The 20,076-nt window shown below is 41.3% G+C and overlaps 1 protein-coding gene across 17 annotated transcripts in view; it reads right to left on the bottom strand.

The window, feature by feature from the left end:
• Positions 1-20,076, bottom strand: part of SPIN1 (spindlin 1) — a 75,194-nt gene that overhangs the window by 45,465 nt on the left and 9,653 nt on the right. For 2 of the 17 annotated variants that reach the window (XM_046905196.1, XM_046905195.1), the window contains exon 2: positions 19,892-19,952. The exons of the other annotated variants lie outside the window; for them this stretch is intronic. The gene's annotated coding sequence lies outside the window, so the exon portion shown is untranslated. The remainder of the gene's footprint in view (positions 1-19,891; positions 19,953-20,076) is intronic. 17 annotated transcript variants of the gene reach the window in all.

The following is a 20,076-nucleotide window of genomic DNA, read 5'->3' as shown; positions in this document are numbered from 1 at the left end:
TACTGTGGTGACAGGTAGCTTTTGGGATGGAGGTGTGTTTTGGTAGTATAATGAGATTATAGTGAACAAAGTTCACCCAAAGGATGGTGTTCTGTCAAAAAATAACAGTCTATTAGTGCACAGTGGCGCAGCACGGTATCACAGAGCCTGGCTGCAACGCCTTCACTCCACCCTCCATGCTGCCATCCTCTTACAGTCAGCACATTAAGTTCTGTGATGCTGCCAACACCTAAGGTTGCCTAGGGAACTTCTGCAAGGAATGAATTCCTTGCATACCAGCTGCACTCTGCTTTTGTATCTTTCCTTGTTGTATGAACAAAGCCATACCTTTAATGTAAATTTAAATTCCAAGTCACCTCTAGCAATTATTCCACAGGAAGCTGCAGGCTGCTGTGAGGCCTCCTCTTCTCTATTCTGAATAAACCAATTGACCTCAGCTGCTTTTCATACCTCTTGCTCTCCAGATCCTCTGTCATCTTTGTTGCCTTCTCTAATAGTTTCACTGTCCTTGTTATATTGTGATGCTACCAGCTGAACCCAGCACTTGAGGTGAGGCCACATAACACAGAGTGGAGCAGGACAACCTTGTTCCTTGACAGATGGCAGTGCTGAACCTGATGCGTCTCAGGGTATGGTTGGACCTTTTGGCTGCCACGGCACAATGCTGACTAACATTCAACTTCCTATCAACCAAAACCTCCAGATTCCTTTTTGTGGGGCTGCTCTCCGGCCTCTCACCCCACAGTCTGTACACATAGCCAGCGTTGCCAAATGAGACATAGAATCTGATGCTCTTGTAGGCATTCATGTTCAGTTTGTTCAGTTCTCTCTCCAAGGCCTCCTTGTCCTAAAGTGAGTAAGTAGCTCCTCCAAATACACTACTGTATGCTTTCAGTACTATTTGAGCATTCAAATCCTACAATCAAATCATTTATAAAAATATAAAAGGAGACTAGCTCTAAAATGGGTGCCTGCAGAACCCCACTAGTGACTAGTTAAATCTGCCTATGTCAACGGTTTAAGGGCTGGTCCAGCCCGGTTCCATGACTAGTGGGGCAGAGGGATTTCGAAAAATCCATGCCTCCAGGAAGGGAAACAGGAGACACCAAAATAATTAAAAAAAAAAAACAGTGACAACGATCTGAGGAGAAACAAACTAATTTACTAAATATAGTATGGGAAAGTAAGATAACACACTATAATACAATATAAATCAACAATAATTGTGAGAAAGATTGTCTGAGAGCCAAAGGCCTTACGCTAATACTGAAGCCTTGCATGCAGTTGGGAGCAGCAGTAGCGAGCCGATCCGACAGGGAACACAGTGAGACGAGAAGAGGGCGAGTCAGATGACCTGCGCCCTTATATCTGTTCCCTTGAGCAGGAATGATAACAGTACTCGAAAAGGCTCTTGGAGAATGTAGTTCTTCTCTTCCAGACAGGTACCCGGAACTAAAGCATTTGCTCTTTAACTCCCAATACACTGCATGATGTTGTGATGTGGAATACTGATAACCAAAAATCATAAAACCATGACATTCCACCCCTTATTCTACATCTATTATATATAAATATATATAAAATAGAACTCCTCTTACTGTAACACACTAAGCCCAACCTGCCAGCTAATAGTCCAATATAAAAAAATACAAAACTAATTCCTGTCATGTTCTCTACAGGTCTGCTCTTCTCAGTTCCCAGTATTTTCAGTATATGGATAATCATAGAATGGCCTGGGTTGAAAAGGACCATAATGACTACATAGTTTCAAACCCCCTGCTATGTGCAGGGTTGCCAACCACTAGACCAGGCTGCCCAGAGACACATCCAGCGTGGCCTTGAATGTCTTCAGGGATGGGGCATCCAGAACCTCCTTGGGCAACCTGTTCCAGTGTGTCACCACTCTCTGAGTGAAAAACTTCCTCCTAATATCTAACCTAAACCTCCTCTGTCTCAGTTTAAAACCATTCTCCTTGTCCTACCCCTACCCACACCCGTAAACAGCCATGCCCTCTCCTGTTTATACACTCCCTTCAAGTACTGGAAGGCCACAATGAGGTCTCCCCAGAGCCTTCTCTTCTCCAAGCTAAACAATCCCAGTTCCCTCAACCTTTCTCCACAGGGGAGGTGCTCCAGCCCTCTGATCATCTTAGTGGCCCTCCTCTGGACCTGTTCCAAAAGCTCTGTGTCTTTCTTGTGCTGGGGTCCCCAGGCCTGAATGCAGTACTCCAGATGGGGCCTTACAAGAGCTGAGTAGAGAGGGACAATCACCTCCCTCTCCCTGCTGGACATTCCTCTTTTCATGCAGCCCAGAACACACTTGGCCTTCTGGGATGCAAGTGCACATTGCCAGCTCATGTCCAGCTTCTTGTCCACCAGGACCCTCAAATCCTTCTCTGCAGGGCTGCTCTCAAGGAGATCTTCCCTCCATTTGTATAAATACCTGAGATTGCTCTGACCAAGTAGAGCACCCTGCACTTGGCCCTACCAAACCTCATTAGGTTTTTGTGGGCCCACTTCTCCAGCCTGTCCAGGTCCCTCTGGATGGCTTTCCAGTGTATCAACTGCTCTGCTTAGCTTGGCGTCATCTGCAAACTTGCTGCGAGTGCACTTGATGCCATTGTCTATGTCACTGAAGAAGATGTTGAAGAGCACTGGTCCCAAGACTGACCCGTGTGACACTGCTTGTGACTGGCACAGAACTATTGATCACAACCCTTTGGTTGCATCCAGCCAGCCAATTCCTAATCCACTGAATAGTCCATCCTTCAATTCCACACCTCTCCCATTTAGAGAGAAGGATGTGGTGAGGGACCATGTCAAAGGCCTTGCAGAAGTCCAGGTAGATGACATCCATCACTCCTCCTCTGTCTACTGATGCCGTCATTCCATCATAGAAGGCAACCAGGTTGGTCATGCACGATCTGCCCTTGGTGAAGCCATGCTGGCTGTCTCAAATCATTTTTTTATCTCATATGTGCCTTAACATAGCTTCTAGGAGGATCTGCTCCATGATCTTCCCAGGCACAGAGGTGAGGCTCACCAGCCTGTAGTTCCCCAGATCCTCCTTTCTCCCTTTCTTAAAAATGGGAGTAATTTTTCCCTTTTTCCAGTCACCAGGGACTTCACCAGACTGCCATGATTTTTCAAATATGATGGAGAGTGGCTCGGCAACCACATCAGCAATCTCTTTCAGAACCCTAAGATGGATATCATCTGGCCCCATGGACTTATATATGTTCAACTTCATGACAAGGACTCGGACTTGTCCCACTGTTACAGTGGGACAGAAACCACTCCCCACACCCTCACCTAGAGGCTCATGGCCCTGGTAGACACAGAGAAGCCTGACCACCCACAAAGACTGAGGCAAAGCACTCATTCCGTACCTTAGCTTTTTCTATGTGTGAGAAAGCCAGCTCCCCATTACATTCCATTAGAGGGGGAACACACTCCTTCGCCTGTCTCCTCCTGCCTATGAACCTGCAGAACCCCTTCTTGTTACCTTTCACATCCCTCGCCAAGTTCAGCTCCCTAGGATTCAGCTGCAGGTCCTTGCACAGCCACGACAATCACCTGCCTCCCCTGCTCAACTTCTTCTGCTGGGGGACGGAGAACCATTGCACTCTCAAAAGGGTGTCATTGAAGAGCTGCCAGCTCTGTTCTGTACCCACGCTCTTAAGGACAGTTTCCCAGGGGATCCCACTCAGCAGTTCCTTGAGCAGCCGGAAGTTTGCTCTCCTAAAGCACAGGGTCCTAGCTCTGCTTTTTGCCAGGCCTGCATTCTTCAAGATCAGAAATTCCACCAGGACATGGTCACTACAGCTCAGGCTGCCTCCAGTCTTAACCTACTGAATGCTCTCCTCTGCTCTGGTGAGCACCACGTCCAGTAAGGCTTCACCTCAGGCTGGTCTGTCTAATACCTGGACCAGGAAGTTATCCGCAACAGACTCTAGGAATCTCCTGGATTGCCTACCACCCTCCATGCTACTATCCCAGCACATATCCGGGTGGTTGAAATCCCCCATCAGGACAAGAGCCCGTGAGTGTGACACTTCTTGAAGTTGAAGCAAAAGAAGGCCTCACCAACAGGCTCCTCCTGATCAGGTGACCTGTAGCAGACCCCAACCACTAGATGCCCTTTACTGGACCATTCCTTGATTTTAATACACAGGCTCTCGACCTGATCATGGCTGTTCCTCAGACACAGATCTTCACAATCTATGCATTTCCTAACTTAGGGAGGGGGGCAACTCCCTCACCCCTTCTACCCTGTCTATCCCTTCAGAAAAGCCTGTAGTCCTCAATCTGGGTATTCTGATCGTGGGATTCATCCTACCATTTTTCTGTGATAGCAATTAGGTCATACTTTCCCAACTGCACCATGGTTTCTAACTCCTCCTGCTTACTTCCCATGTTGTGCACACTGGTACAGAGGCACTTCAGCTTAGCTATTGGCCTCGTTGCCTTCTCAGAGGAGCTCTCCCTAATACCTCCAGGACAAGTCTGGGGTGTTCCCCTACTGCCTCCCAATGTGACAGCATTCCCAGGCACTTCTCTGTCACCCAGTACACCCCCTTCCCCCATCATATCTAGTTTAACCCTGCTAACCAGCCCAGCCAGCTTGCTCCCAGGAGTATTTACAGCCCTTCTAGTCAGTCAGCTCCCATCCACTGTCAGCATTCCCTCTTTCTCAAGGCTACATCCCAAGCCATAGTACCCAAAGCCCTGAGCACGACACCATTCACAAAGCCATTCATTCAGCATGTCCACCCTCCTCCTTTTGTCTGGATCTCAGTCACCAACTGAGAGGACAGAGAACACAACTTGCACTCCTGATCCTTTCAGCAGTCTCCACCAAAAATCTCCCTCTCACAATCCTGGATGTTCCTCAGCCTTTCTATCTCCTCCTTTAGCTCCATCACCAGGCTGAGCAGATCATCCACCTGCTGACACCATGCACAAGTGGTATACCTGCTGCCCTTCCATAGCAGGGACAGGCAATCTCCACAGCCTGAGACCTGAACTGAGGCATGGACATCCACGCTTTCAGTATGAGTCTCCACGTCCCCTTCAGCAGCAGCTCGCTGCCACGAGGCGATCATAGTTGCACCTCGGTGTGTCCAGAGAGCAACGACCTGCTAAGCAACCTGTAAAGTGCTAAGTGCTAAACGTTAAGCCCCCTCCGATATGGCAAGGTGCCCTGCCCTGCCCTGCCCTGCCTGTGCAAACTGCCGTGCCGCACCCCGTTTGTCTGTCCTGTTCACACTACGTTCCTAGCCCGCCGCCTTTATTCGCGGGGGGGGCACGGTGTGCCGCCGACACTCCTTGCTCCGCCCACACTCGTCAGAGCGCTGCCGGGGGTGAGGAGGGCTGCCTCGCTCTCCGTCAGCTTCTAAGAGCTTCTCAGGTGCTTCCCACCCCCCGCGATTTGGACTTTCTACCAACGGTCCTTCGTCGTGAGGCAATGCTACCAGGCTGATCTGCCCAGGGCTGAAATGGCGGCTATAGGCACTTTTAAAACTGCCTCCGACACTCCGCGCTCCGCCCACATTAACATATAATGACTGTGTTAAATGTGAAATAAACCTTAAATGCACGAAGGTACACTTCGCGAATCTCTCCACCCCACTACTCACGGAACCGGGCCGAACCAGCCTGTAAGCCGTTGACACTGTTAATACTGTATAAATAAATTAAAGCACTTCTGTTGAGATAATTAGGTTAACTAGTCTCTGCTACTGTTACCACCTAGTTTATCTGGCTTTGCCCACGTTTCAGTACACATCAGTTATGCTTCTAGACCACCTTGGACTCTCTGCTGGTCTTTTTGTATCAAATGGTTTCTAAACTCTAAATCTAAATCTCAAGCTATCTGTCACTCACAGCATACTGAATGCAAATAAAATAAACACTCCTTTCCAAATGTGGTTTTAAAAATGTTAGTGCCCTAGCACTGCCTTACAGTCATGCATTACTCCTCTCCCTCACAACTTCCATTCTTCCTTACATTTACTCAAGTTATTTTATCACTGATTGTAGAAAAATTCCAGTAGACAATGACCAAGTCCAATCAGCTGCCCTTTTTTTTTTTTTTTTTTGAATTTAATTTTTTACATCACTCCTTGTACCATTAACCTACTGGAATCACGGCAGTCTTTTCTCTAAGACAATTTGCAAAACTAGCTGCAATATATGCTTCCCCATGGTTTCTGTTTTCCGAGGGCTACTTGTCACCAATATCTTTTAGCTATCACCACTAAGAAACTCTCCGTTTCAGTCAGTAATAAATCCATAAATAAATAAATAACAAGCATAAGGCAGAGCACAGAGTACAAACAGACAAAGTCTCTCTGGTCTTCATGAGTAAAACAATTGCCACACTTCCAGATTATGGTAGAAAGAAAACATATGTAAGGACTTAGAAAGTCCTGCTGCTAAACCTTAGTGGGTCACTGCTAAATATAATGAACAGGAATTACTCAGTTATTAATTGCTCGGAGTTGACGTTATTCATTAGTAGCTCACTTATTTTTCCATTAGTAAAAACACACTACATCTTTATCAAACTTTGTACATAAAATACACTCTCGTATCCCTGTTTTAAAAGTAAAGTTAAAGAAGTCTACAGGTTCTTCAGAAAAACAATCAACACTCTCCTCCCATATTCTCTTGTTATATCATCATCATGAAAACAATTAAACAATTTTGACTGAAACTTTCTTATAAGTTTAATTAGCTTAAAGAACACTTCCAGAACAAAAGACACAAATTGTAACAGTCCATCTTGGGTAGTGAACAGCAGTTGCAAACAATGCCATCCAGGTTTAAACACAGAGTAGTTTCCAGCATATATAGAATCATGGACAGACAGCATCATAGTTCCCCAGTACTACTAAATTATTAAACAGCTTATTTAGCAGCATTTCCCAACCACAGTATCATCCCACAAGCCACATTAACCCAAAAATGCAATAAAAGGAAACAACTGTGAATCCCTAATTGAGCAGCTCCAATATACTGGTGTTTCCATCATTTGCTAGAGAAAGCACATTTGTTCAAAGTTTTGAAATCAGTAGTCTTCTCCCACCTTCCAACCAATCAATAAACATTTATAACTCACAAGGTTATCCACATTCTTAAACAGTCTATAAGCAAAATTACGTTAATCAGCTACTACTTTAATGAAAATTTAAAGGTGAATGAATACACCCTCTAGCAGCTCTTAATCCACACACTGTAGTGTAATACTCTTAATTAAGAAACCATATTTGTCCAAAAACTTAACCTGATGTTTAACAGGTCAAGCTATAAACCACTTTCAGTTAAGTATTTAACTAGTTTAAGCCATGCTACAGCACAATACAGGCCATACAAAAGCAGTTTCATATATCTAAGAGAATGTTTTCAAAATATTTGGAAGAAAAGATGTTAAGTCATCCCAGCAAATGTTTCATCACAATACATAAAATTCAGTGACTCACAGTTTTCACCTTAAGCCACTAGTCACAACTTTAAAAAGAAAAGAAAAGGTTTAGGAAGCATTTTTCAAAATTCCCTACAGTTTGAATAGTTTTAACAAATTCTTCAAAATGGACTAAAGGTAATATTGTTAAGACACAAAATTATTTCAGGTAGCACTTCATTAGCCCTAACCACAACAGCCTTTTTCCTTTTACGAACTGAAAAAGATTCATTTTTCTCACTATTAACAGCAATCACATAGAGCGCTAGTGAAAAAAATCACTGGTCAGAATGTATTTTAAGTATATGCACCCATGCATATGTAACTGTTTATGAGAAGAAACTATACTATTAACTTAGTTTACATCATTACCTTACAGGTGGAACAGCTCTACAGCCATGAAAAGCCTTTAATGAAGGCATGAAGGCCAGAACCATAGAACGGCTTGAGCTGGAAGGGACCTCAAGGATCATGAAGCTCCAACCCCCTTGCCACAGGCAGGGCCACCAACCTCCATATCTAACACTAGACTAGGCTGCCCAGGGCCCCATCCAACCTAGCCTTGAACACTTCCAGGGACAGGGCATCCACAACCCCTTTGGGCAGCCTGTTTCAGCACCTCACCACTCTCTTGGTAAAGAACTTCCCCCTGACATCCAACCTAAATCTTCCCTTCTTCAACATAGATAGGGCATCTCTTAGTGATGAGATGATCCTGGTAGCTACAGACCTATCAGTCTCACCTTGGTGCTGCGGAAGGTTATGGAACAGATTATCTTGGGAGCCATCATGGACGAGTTAAAGGTCAACCAGGGGATCAGGCCCAGTCAGCATGGGTTTACGAATGGTACTTCCAGTTTGATAAACCTGATTTCATTCTATAACAAGGTGAATTGCTTAGTGGATGAAGGTAAGACTGTTGATGTGATCTACCTGGACTTCAGTAAAGCTTCTGACACTGTCCCCCACAACATCCTTGTGGAGAAGCTGGCTGCCAGCTTGGATGGGCGTATGCTCTGCTGGGTGAAACACTGGCTGGATGGCCGGGCCCAAAGAGTTATGGTCAATGGAGTTAAATCCAGTTGGTGGACAGTCACAAGTAGTGTCCCCCAGGGCTCGGTACTGGGGCCGCTTCTATTTAACATCTTTTTTAATGGTCTTGACAAGGGGATTGAGTGCACCCTCACTAAGTTTGCAGACACCAAGTTGGGAGGGAGTCTTGATCTGCCAGAGGGGACAAAGGCACTACAGAGGGACCAGGACAGACTGGATTGATGGGCCAAGGTAAACCGTGTGAGTTTCAGTAGGGCCAAGTGTTAAGTCCTGTATTTTGGCCACAACAATCCCAGGCAATCTTTCAGGCTCGGGGAGGAGTGGCTAGAAAGCTGCCTGATGGAAAGGGACTTTGGTGTACTGGCGGGCAGTTGACTGAATATGAGCCAGCAGTGTGCCCAGGTGGCCAAGAAGGCCAGTGGCATCCAGGCTTGTATCAGGAATGGTGTGGTGTACTTGGCCTTGGGGCCTCACCTTAAGTACTGTGTTCAGGTTTGGGCAACTCAGTACAGAAAGGACATTCAGGCACCGGTGCAGGTCCAAAGAAGGGCAACAAGGCTGATGAAGGGCTTGGAGAATATGCCCTATGAGGAGCAACTGAAGGAACTGGGGCTGTTTAGTCTGGGGAAAAGGAGGCTGAGGGGAAACCTTATTGCTTTCTTGCAGTATCTAAAAGGTGATTGCAGTGAGAGCGGGATTGGTCTCTTCTCACTGGTGACAGGACAAGGGGAAATGGCCTTAAGTTGTGCCAGGAAGTTTAGGTTGGATATCAGGAAAAACTTCTTTACAGAAGGGGTTGTTAAGCACTGGAATAGGCTCCCTGGGGATGTGGTTCAGTCACCATCCCTGGATGTGTTTAAAAACTGTTTGGATGTGATGCTCAGGGTCATGATTTAGCTGAGGGTTGTTAAGGTAGTTTGGTTAGGTCGTGGTTGGACTCGATCTTTAAGGTCCTGAGTGACCAACCTGAGTGATTCTGTGATTCTATTAAAATTTGATTATCCCATAAGGCAGATAGACAGTTTGCATACACTATGCTACTGACAGTCTTTAGGTATACAGAATGACAACATCAATATTCTGAGTGTAAGAGCTAAAAGTTATTTTACAATTAAAAACTGGCGAACTAATTAAGACTGCCAATAGCAGACAGACAGAAAATCCATTCATGTTACCACCTGAGAGAGGGGCAATCCGACATATGTACACAGACTGGGAGAAGAACTCTCAGTCTTGAGAACAGCTCAGCTGAGAAGGACTTAAGGGTTCTGGTAGAAAATCATAACACGAGCCAGCAGTGTCTGCTTGCAGCCAGGGAGGCCTACAGTAACTTTGGCTGAATCAGTAGAATGGTGGCCAGCAGCGAGAGGAAGGTGATTGTCCCTGTCCAATGACCCAGGAATAGAATGCTGAGGAACACTCCTAATGCAGTACAAAAGGTAAATTGCAATTTAATATCATTTTATTTCTGTAATAAGTATTAAGTACTTAATTTTTTTTTCCTCCAGTAGAGTTGGAGCAAATGTTTCTGCTTTAGTAACATTAAGAACAACAACAACAAAAAGCAACAAAACAAGCAAACAACCAAACCAGTTAGATAGAAAACAAGTATCTCTCCTATTCCTTTAATTTCCCAGAACACAAGAAATTATGACATAACAGGTTTGTGAATTTTATTTTTTTCATTAGAAGCCTTAATGATTAATTCTACTAATATATAGAAAGTCCAGTCTCAATGGAATACAGTAATTGCAGCCTTCTAAGCAAGACAAATTAACATCTTGTCAAATTCTCTTCAAACAGCTTAAGAAATGCACTTTTCTAACTTTGCTTTGTTTCTTGAAAACAGTAGGACATCCTCAACAATCTCTTCAGCTGCACAAGAGTAAATAGCATTTTCTTTTACTAAATTTTCTGAAAATAATGGTTATGAGCTCATGTAAAAAAAAAAAAAGCAGGTTTTCCCAAAGATGTCTACATTGTCAATCTTATTTGCTCCAACTGCTCCTCAACTATTGTGTATGCAGAAGTCTGCAGAGACAGTCACATGCTTCCTCCTCCTCTCTGCAGCATGTATAATGAAATAGCATCTTACAGACATAGGCCTTAAATACTTTCCAAAATTATCACTTCTTCTGATCTGTTTACTTTAACAGACAGTTGACCATATTTTGCATTTTCTGTTTACTATTCCTATATATCTTCCATCCATGATTGTAAGGAACTATGCTGCCTAAAATTCTTCTCAGATTATGTAAGCGTATTTTCATACTAACTTTCAAATCACTACCTGAACTTGAATGAAAAACTGTTTAACTAGAACTCCCCAGGAGACTATTTTACGTTTTATACCTACAAGAACCATCTTCAGCTGGAAGAAACTAACCTCGCTAATAAATACTACCACTGAGTGCACACATATAGTTCATTTTTTATACTTATATCTTCCACAAACAGGTTAAAGCAAGTCAATGTTTTTCATTTAAAGAAGACCAAGTGAGTGGTGAAATAAACCTTATTCTTTCTCACATCAGTGTAATAGCTGCATTGCTGCTTAATTCACATGGTACAAGGCTACCAAGTAAGATTTCCTTCCAGCTAACAGTATGAGAAATTTCCTCCCTGCATCTAGTAGCAGCATCTACCATCCACCAGAAAAAATGTCACAATTTTTACCATTATGTCACACCCATGCTGGCTACTTTTTAAGTAGAGGCTTTATTGTTATATTAAACAGATATTTTAAAGAATCTGAACTGTGACATTTCCTATGGAACACAGAAGTACTAAGGCCTGAACAGTAGGCCTCAAACCAAAGCTGATCTCAAGATGAATCTCACAACCCAGCACAACATACCGTCAGTATGCATCTTGGACAGAGCACCTCATTAGCAAGAGTTGTAGCTTAGATAACGCATTATGAGAATGTATTAACCTTTCCTTGTTTAGAAGTGTAGTGTCAAGGCCTACTAGTACACAGACTTCCTTCATTCCTCCTTGATCCCCAGTCAGGCTTGAGGTGGAATCCAAAGGGAGAATGAAACAAGATGTTACTGCCTAACTATCACATGAACTGGACCCTCTTGCAGCAAACTTGGAGACCTCACCTATGAGTGGATGCACTGCATAGGACCTGTCAATTGCCAGGAAAGGCTCTCCAAATCCTCACTGCAACCAGCGCTCCCCAGCAACTGCAGATCTAAATGATGGTTAAGTATTAGGGCAATTGGTGATGTACCTTTCTTAATCACTACTGCTATCCTCATGCAGTAATGGTTAGGTGTATTGCCTTGTTCTGCACTATTGCTGAATCATTTCACTTACTATCTCATTGCTTTAAACTTGAGCAAAGATAAATGTATTTCTTTAACTTGGAGTCTGTGACTTGGGATGGGATCTGTACTGATCCCATACACTGGCAAAACAAACACCGACAAAAATAAGTCAGCAGATTATACAGAGAACATTTAACGACTTACAGATAGAGATGCACTGATGTAAATAGCAATACCCAGCCACCTGTTTCAATACAATTCCCTCACCAGACTTCAATATATTTAAGAAAAGTACTTGTATTAGATTATACATTTTCTCTCCAAAATTCACAAAACAGATTATAACCATTGTGACAGACCAAGCCTTACAGAGCAAAAAAACAGTTAAGTTTATAAAAAACCAGCTAGTAAATAACTATGGTGTTATGACAAACTTATGGACTGGCAAGCTGTTGTATGCACACACACAAACACCTACAAAATCACCACAAAGTGTTTTAAGTATACTTTGCATGAACAAAAAGGAAAATCTGCATGACAAAAGAGAAAATCAACCCAACTAATATCAGCAACAAAGTTCATCTTTTGCCTTCACAGGCTTTTAATAATATTAATTGATTGGAAAAACTACATTCAGTCCTCAAACAGGCAGCAGTGAAATGTGGTTAACTAAGTGGCAAGATAGTTCAAGAGATAAGACAGTCAGCAATTAAACTTGTTTTCTAAAGTGTTAAAAGATAGTTACTTCAAGCCAGTGTAAACTCAGCAGAAATCAAGAAATCCCTACAGATAACTGTAAAGCATTCCAACCCACTAGTGGCTGATACTGTTGTTGAAACTGTTTGGGGAAGAATGCTTTCCTGACAGAAGAAAGAATCATCCTTTGGTAACAATTCATAAAAATCATCCATAAAATCTGTGAGTGACACAGTGTCCATAAAATATTCTAGCACAGTTTTTTTTTCCAAGCTACAGCCTTATTTAAATAGTAAGAATAACAAACACTAAAGGCAAAGCAATAAAAAAATGTTTGTGGTCAACTTTATCTTGAGAACACCCAGCAAATTAAAGTATTTCTCTGAACTTAGGGAATTTACATAGCATGCAGACTCTGTCACACATGGATGTATTTACACATGTACACTAAAACTGCACAATTGCAATGGAAATACAGATAGACAATACCTCATATATCTCTATCTCCCCTGTATCTCTTTCTATTCTCAAAAGAATAAGCTAACCAGAAGCCAGCTATTTTTTCCTATTTGTGGACTTTGAAAATATGGACAAAGGACAGAAATGGGATGACTAGCTTTGCTTTCATTTTGCAAGAAACATACTTGATCCATTTTTCATCTTGTTTTTCATGTAAAAGGCAGAAGTGCCATGAGTGGATGTATTATTCAAACTGGTGCTTCCGTGCAGCAATTAGCTCATCTTTGTACACAGTTTTTCAAAGTTCTTGATTTTCCTTTGACAAGTACATCTTCAAGACATGTTTACCTTGGTCTGGATCAACAATTCACAGATCAAGGCCTCTCTCACTGTTTTGGGCTTTAAGATAAACTGGAAACAGTTTGGGAACTTCTGATCAAAGCCTTTTGCATTCTGTCTAGTTATCCGCCACTCTGCATATTCCTGGAGTTCTTCAGAGAAAGAAGAAAGGCCTATAAACTACTGTAGAGGGAATGGTACAACAGTGGGCTTTGTATCCAAAAGGTAATAATATTTAAATGCCAATCCTCAAGTCAAGTGGGCTGACAGTAACACTACATGCTCACTAAACCAGTCAAGTTATCAGTATGTCAGCTGATGGTTACAATTAACCATAGTTTTAGGATTTTTCTTGAAAGGGAAGAAAGACACACAACACACGTGCAAGAAAACAAAGCAAACAAACAAAAAAACCACCTTGACAAAACTCAAGTAATGAAATTGTTAAAGAATAAAAATCTTGAGATAAAGGGTTGAGAATGGGAAATCACACATGTATGCCACACAAAAAATACTCAGAAAGAAAATCCCAACAATCTTGTTTAAATAACAGGTTTGAAGTTTGGTCTCTGCTTAAATAAAATTATCCTTCCAAAATTCTTTTCAGTTATCAGGGGAAAGGACTACACATTAACAATACATAAATAAACAACCTAAAGAACAAAAGGAAGTTAAATTTTCCAAGAGAATGTATTACAAAAAACTTCACAGATTTAGTCTCTTTTAGAGCTTATGAACAATAAAGCCAGGGTTTGCCTGAAATTAATCTGATTTAAATGTAATGGTTGCTTATTTGACCTGTCTCCCACATCAGTAACATCATAACCATGTTTAATAACATCTAGCTAATGGACTAAATAACATTTTGCAATACAGTTGTTCTATGAAGAATTCCTTGTTTCCCATACTAATCCAAATAACACAAAACAGAACACAAAAATCCAAAAAAAAAGGATCTGAAGTTTGGTATTAAAAACATACACTGGCTGTCCCACTGAACAGGAGTCAAGCTGAAAAAAAGAAAGAGAACAGGCTAAAGTCAAATGAGCTTGCAACAGCATAATTAAAAAATGTATTCATTAACATAAACTTTCAATTTTCATATCAATCCATGTACAGATTTTTAAATTAAAAAAAAAAACAAAACTAAGTACTAATCCATTTCCCTCTCAACAGGTGGGAAGAAGAATCATAACACTTATTTATACGCATACTTTGGCACAACTAAACTTTTTTTTACAAAAAATTATTTTGTTCATTACTGCAAAACTATGCACATTTTCAACACTAGAACTCTGAAGGCACAAGTGTAGAACATCCTTTTTAAGGAGTTATTTTAGAGCTCTTCACTCTTCCCTCAAGCAGTTTGACTAGGAAAAACTTTTATTGTTCCAGAATAGTATGTTTTACTAACAAAAGTAGAATTATGAGAACAGAAATTTAACAGCTTGATTTAAACATTCTTCTGTTCTACTCCAAAAACTGCTAGTTTAGCCACATTGCTTTAAAAACAGTAAAATGTACCCCTCCCTATTATATCTCCCAGTAATATTAAGATATGACTTTTCTGCTCATCCCACTGCTACAATTCTTCCTGCGGCTTTACAAAACATGCTAGGACTCTTAAGCACAGTAGAGTTCTTAGACCATCCCCAGTTACTCTAAACAGCAACATGAAACTACTTGCTGACTGAACCTCATGTGTATGTTCCAATTCCAGTGACTGATCATTTAATGAATGCAAGGTAATTCTTTTACAAATATTTTGAAAGGATGTAGTATTTATTAAGATCCTAGAGCATCTTCCCTGTATACTTTTATTCAAAGACAAATCTTAAGTCCAAAATCAAGTGGTAATCTTAAATTACTCGTAATTGTTCAGCCTACTTCAAATTATCTGGCGTTCAGCAGTAAGGAAAGAACATGTACCTACATCAGGGTAACAAGTTGTTACAGGTCACTGTAATTGCCTGAAGATGCAAACTTCTGCACTGTAGCAAATATGAATTGTCTTAGCTTCCCATCACTAATATGCAACCATTCTTCTTCCTGAAACCAGCACACACACAAAACCAACCAGTGCTTGGGATACTTTATCATAATACAGTGCTGCCAATGTTTGCTACCATTCTAAGGTAAATGCAGCTTTAAGTACTACCGCAAGTATTTTGTCCTTACTCATTCTTTTAAAGATGTAGTCCACATAGCTCAGTTAATATATTCATAAGAAAGTTTAATGCTTCTTTAGTAGTTAAAAAGACAGATGTCTGGAAATTAGACAAGTAAACATCTACCTGAAAAGCGAGAGATTCCTCTGTTCTCTGCTTAAGCGCCTCCTCATGATGATGAGGAGGCACAAAACAAATGCTGATGATGTAAGTTTTAATTGCTATTGTCTGAGAAATGAAGGCACAAAGATGCCCTAAACGTTCTGAAGAGCAAGACCAGGGCAAACATATCAATCTGGTTGTTAGGAGGTAATGGAGTAGTAAAACTGAGTTAAGTGTAGCAATCTATGTAAATCAAACAAGTTGCCATTTCTCTTCAAGAGGCTGATTTTTTGCTAACGTTTTTCAGGGTCCAGCAGCCAGCGCTCTCAACAAATCAAGCTAACAGATGCTGCTACATACAGCTGCCAGTGAAGAAATGCAAGTTTGATATTTTTACAGAAAGGAAAAAAGCAGACTTGTACTTCACAAACAACTTTCATCAGTACTCTGTAGACTGTAACTGAAAAGAATTTTCTTGAGCAGTGTGTTCAGAACTTACAAATCCAGTATGCCTGAATTCTCAAATACGTACTTGACTAAGAAAAGCCACTGTGACACTGAATTTTTCTAAACAAATCTTAAGAATTTTTGACGTTAATTATATAGAGCAATTATTTTGACAACATACTTGGGGCACTACTTCCTGAGGTTTCAATAACTTTATTCATGAACTTCCACAATCAAGAACATACTCTGTTTCCAGCATTCAGACATGACAGTCTTCAGGAATTGTTCATTATTATGAGCTCACATTCAACTTCTGCAGCTGTTTTGTAACTCACAAAGAAATCACTCTTTGTCCAAGATAAGCAGTGGCGGATTATCAGTTTAGAGAATTCAGTATCAGAACAACCCAACAACACCATGAAGCATAATAAGCCAAGTAATTATATATCATACAGAATCACAGAATGCTTTCGTTTGAGAGGGACCTCAAAGACACCTAGCTGCCAACCACTGGGATCAAGCACAGTATCAGACTGCCCAGGGCCCCATCCAACCAGTCCTTCTCAGCAGAACTCTCAAGGTGTTTTTCTCCCAGTCTGTATACATATCTGGGACTGCACCAAACCAAGTGCAACACTTGTGGAAATTCATTAGGTTTACGTGGGCCCACCTTTCAAGTTTCTCAAGGTCTCTCTGGATGAGTTCCATGTCTTGTAGCAACCACACAATTCATGTTGGTGTCATCTGCAGTGCTGCTGAGTGCAACCTCAATCCCATCACCTTTGTAATTGATACAGACATTAAAAGAGACCCAAGGCTGACCCATAGGGGACCCTACACAGGACCAGCCACCACCAGGACAAGTCAATTACCACAATACTCTGGCTGCAACCATCCAACCATTCCTTATTCACTGAATAGTCCACCCTTCATACCCATCCCTCTTCAATTTAGAAATAAGGATGTAGTTCAGGACCATGTCAAAGGTCTTGCAGAAGTCCAGGTAGATGACAATAGTTACCTTCATATCAATATTTAAGACTTCTGAAACAGCAACTAATTGCTGATTTTAAAAGCAGGCAAAGGCAATGACTCAAGATCTTTATCTTTACAAGCTATTATTCATGGTGATTTAAAATAAATAAATGTTAGAAACCTTAATCTAAGTAACCAATGAGGATATTGACAAATAGATATTAATTTGACACAAAAATACAGAATCACAAAATAATTGATGAGGAACAGTTCTGAAAAAGCAGTTACAATGCATTATCTTTATATACAATCAATGAGATGCCGAGTTGTTCTATAAGCCCTTTACTCACGGATTTATGACATGCATGCCTATACTTCTCCCATAATTAACACTATAGTAACAACAATCATAACAGACAGCGCTGAATGTATTAGAGGCATAAGCTTGGATCTCTATCTTACCCAAATACTGATTGCCTTCTATTCTGTTTAAAAACTTTTTTTTTTAATTATCTGGGAAAGGAATTGGAGATGGTAAGTTCGAACTGAAGAAATCTCCTCTAGTCACACAAAAAATGGACAAGTTATTTAATTGAAAGTTACTGTAATGAAAGACTAAATACTAACATTTTGCAGGCTGATGCTAATATAGATATCCTAAACCACTAATGAAAGCGTAGAAAAAAGTCATTTCTACCTACATGCTTGATTCACACTTAGACTATTTAAATCAGTAGTAATCACTTTAATCCTTTCTCTAATGATGAGGAAAAAAAAAAAAGGGACTCAGGGAAAATGACATCTTGCCTTTTATTTTCATCTTGAAATAAGTGAGCAACTACAGTCATCAACTGAATTTGTCCTACATATTTTTTCCACTTCCAGATATTTAAACTTCTCTTTTAAAGAATACTCTTGACACTGCTACTAATAGGATAATGTGCTCTTTGTTTTTCAGACCAACTGCAGAGTATTCATTCTGAATCTATGATGTTAGTGCAACTACCAGTCTAAATAGATTGCAAGGTTTACATGGTGAACAGCTGCAATAAGCATGTCACTGAGAGCAAAATTCAGCTATAGCTTATAATATAATGCTAAATATGCTAGTTTCTAGTTCTTCCTTTCCAATATATTGGATGGTCAGAGTACTTCAAAACGTACAGGCTTGGGGAGGAGTGGCTGGAAAGCTGCCTGATGGAAAGGGACCTTAATGTACTGACGGACAATTGGCTGAGTATGAGCCAGCAGGTGGCCAAGACCAATGGTATCCAAGCTTGTATCAGGAATGGTGTGGTGAGCAGGACTAGGGAACTAATCCTGTCCCTGTACTTGGCACTGGTAAGGCCGTACTTCGAGTACTGTGTTCAGGTTTGGGCAACTCAGTACAGAAAGGACATTCAGGCACCGGTGCAGGTCCAAAGAAGGGCAACAAGGCTGATGAAGGGCTTGGAGAATATGCCCTATGAGGAGCAACTGAAGGAACTGGGGCTGTTTAGTCTGGGGAAAAGGAGGCTGAGGGGAAACCTTATTGCTTTCTTGCAGTATCTAAAAGGTGATTGCAGTGAGAGCGGGATTGGTCTCTTCTCACTGGTGACAGGACAAGGGGAAATGGCCTTAAGTTGTGCCAGGAAGTTTAGGTTGGATATCAGGAAAAACTTCTTTACAGAAGGGGTTGTTAAGCACTGGAATAGGCTCCCTGGGGATGTGGTTCAGTCACCATCCCTGGATGTGCTTACATATAGGTCTTTCTCCTCTTTTTTGGTGGAAAATAAAAAACATCCTCCACATGTAGAAGCTGAGAGAGAAAAGAGGAAAAAAAATGAGGGCAAGAAGCCAAGCCTCTTAAGAATGAAAACTACTTTGAAATCAGTGTTGTTCCCTCACAGACACCATGCATTCATTGGATTAGGACAGTAAGCTCTAGTCAAAAATCTTGTGTTTAAATTATTTTATTACATATGAAAAGAATGTATTGCAAAAATGAAAAAGAAATAAGAAAGCACAGTGAACAAGACAGGACTTCAGGGTAAAAGCTTTCAGCAACAACAACAAGTAGACAGATAAAGGTCCTCCTCTCCCTTTTACTTTTGCCATATCTGTAGAAAGCTGTTTCAGGTCAGATACAAAGATCAACTAACGAACATTTAACTAAGACTTATTTCTTGAGATTTCTGAGATTTTGAATCACTACAGTTAATGATAACAATGACAACAAAAAGCACACCCTTCTTTCTTTTCAGTTGAGTCTACTCACAGAAGGTGTCTTGCTCCAGTTTCTGAAAGGAGAGGAGATTCTTTGATATATGTATATCTGACAGTGATATTAAGACACAAAAGATCAAACATTGGCCCAATCAGTTATTACAAATCCTAGTTGCTTAGGGAGATGGGGAAGGGAATACAGGCGATAGAAAAGAGATAGGAAATAAAAGCAAGGAGTCTTTCCAGGAAGCAAGAGAGAAAGAGTCACCAGCGTGAATCCAGTGCCACTCGTAGTGCATCCATTGGTCTGGTCTTCACAGGGAATGGAAGAAAGCACGAAAGCTTCACACCACAGCAGAAAGCAGGCCCCAGGGGATCCTTTCTTAAAAGTTTTTTTTTTTTCCCCTAAGGGAATTCCCCGAACTTGGTTCACTGGTATCTTTTATCCCTCCCTTCCCAAGTGTTTTTTGTTTGTTTGTTCGTTTTTTGTTTTGTTTATGTTTTCCTTCTTGTTAGCAGGACACTCCTGGCTACCCAGATAAGCCAGCAGGGAGTGGTCCTTCATTTGCCAGTGCACAAGCATTATCGCCTTTTGCAGCAGTCAGCTCCTTCAAGCAGTGCCCCCAAAAATGACTGCTTGTCCAGCTTCTGCTTATCTTTACAATCATAAGCAGAAGTATTGTGGCACGGTGACACCCACCACTCACCTCCTAGATATATCCCAGCTACCAGTTCAAGCCTTATCATCAAGAGGCCTCACAAAGCGAGCTGTGAGCCAAGAAAAAAAAAAAAAAAGGGTTCAGAAACAGTCTCTCGTATGCAAGTAGAAAAAAATTCAGAAAGGGAAAAAGATACGCATCTTACAATGAAAATAGCATCTCAGAAGGCAGAG

This window comes from Gallus gallus, chromosome Z (assembly GCF_016699485.2).
Source record: "Gallus gallus isolate bGalGal1 chromosome Z, bGalGal1.mat.broiler.GRCg7b, whole genome shotgun sequence".
NCBI classification, from domain to species: domain Eukaryota; kingdom Metazoa; phylum Chordata; class Aves; order Galliformes; family Phasianidae; genus Gallus; species Gallus gallus.
Note: the sequence above shows the minus strand (reverse complement) of the source record. Positions and strands in the feature narration are given on the sequence as shown.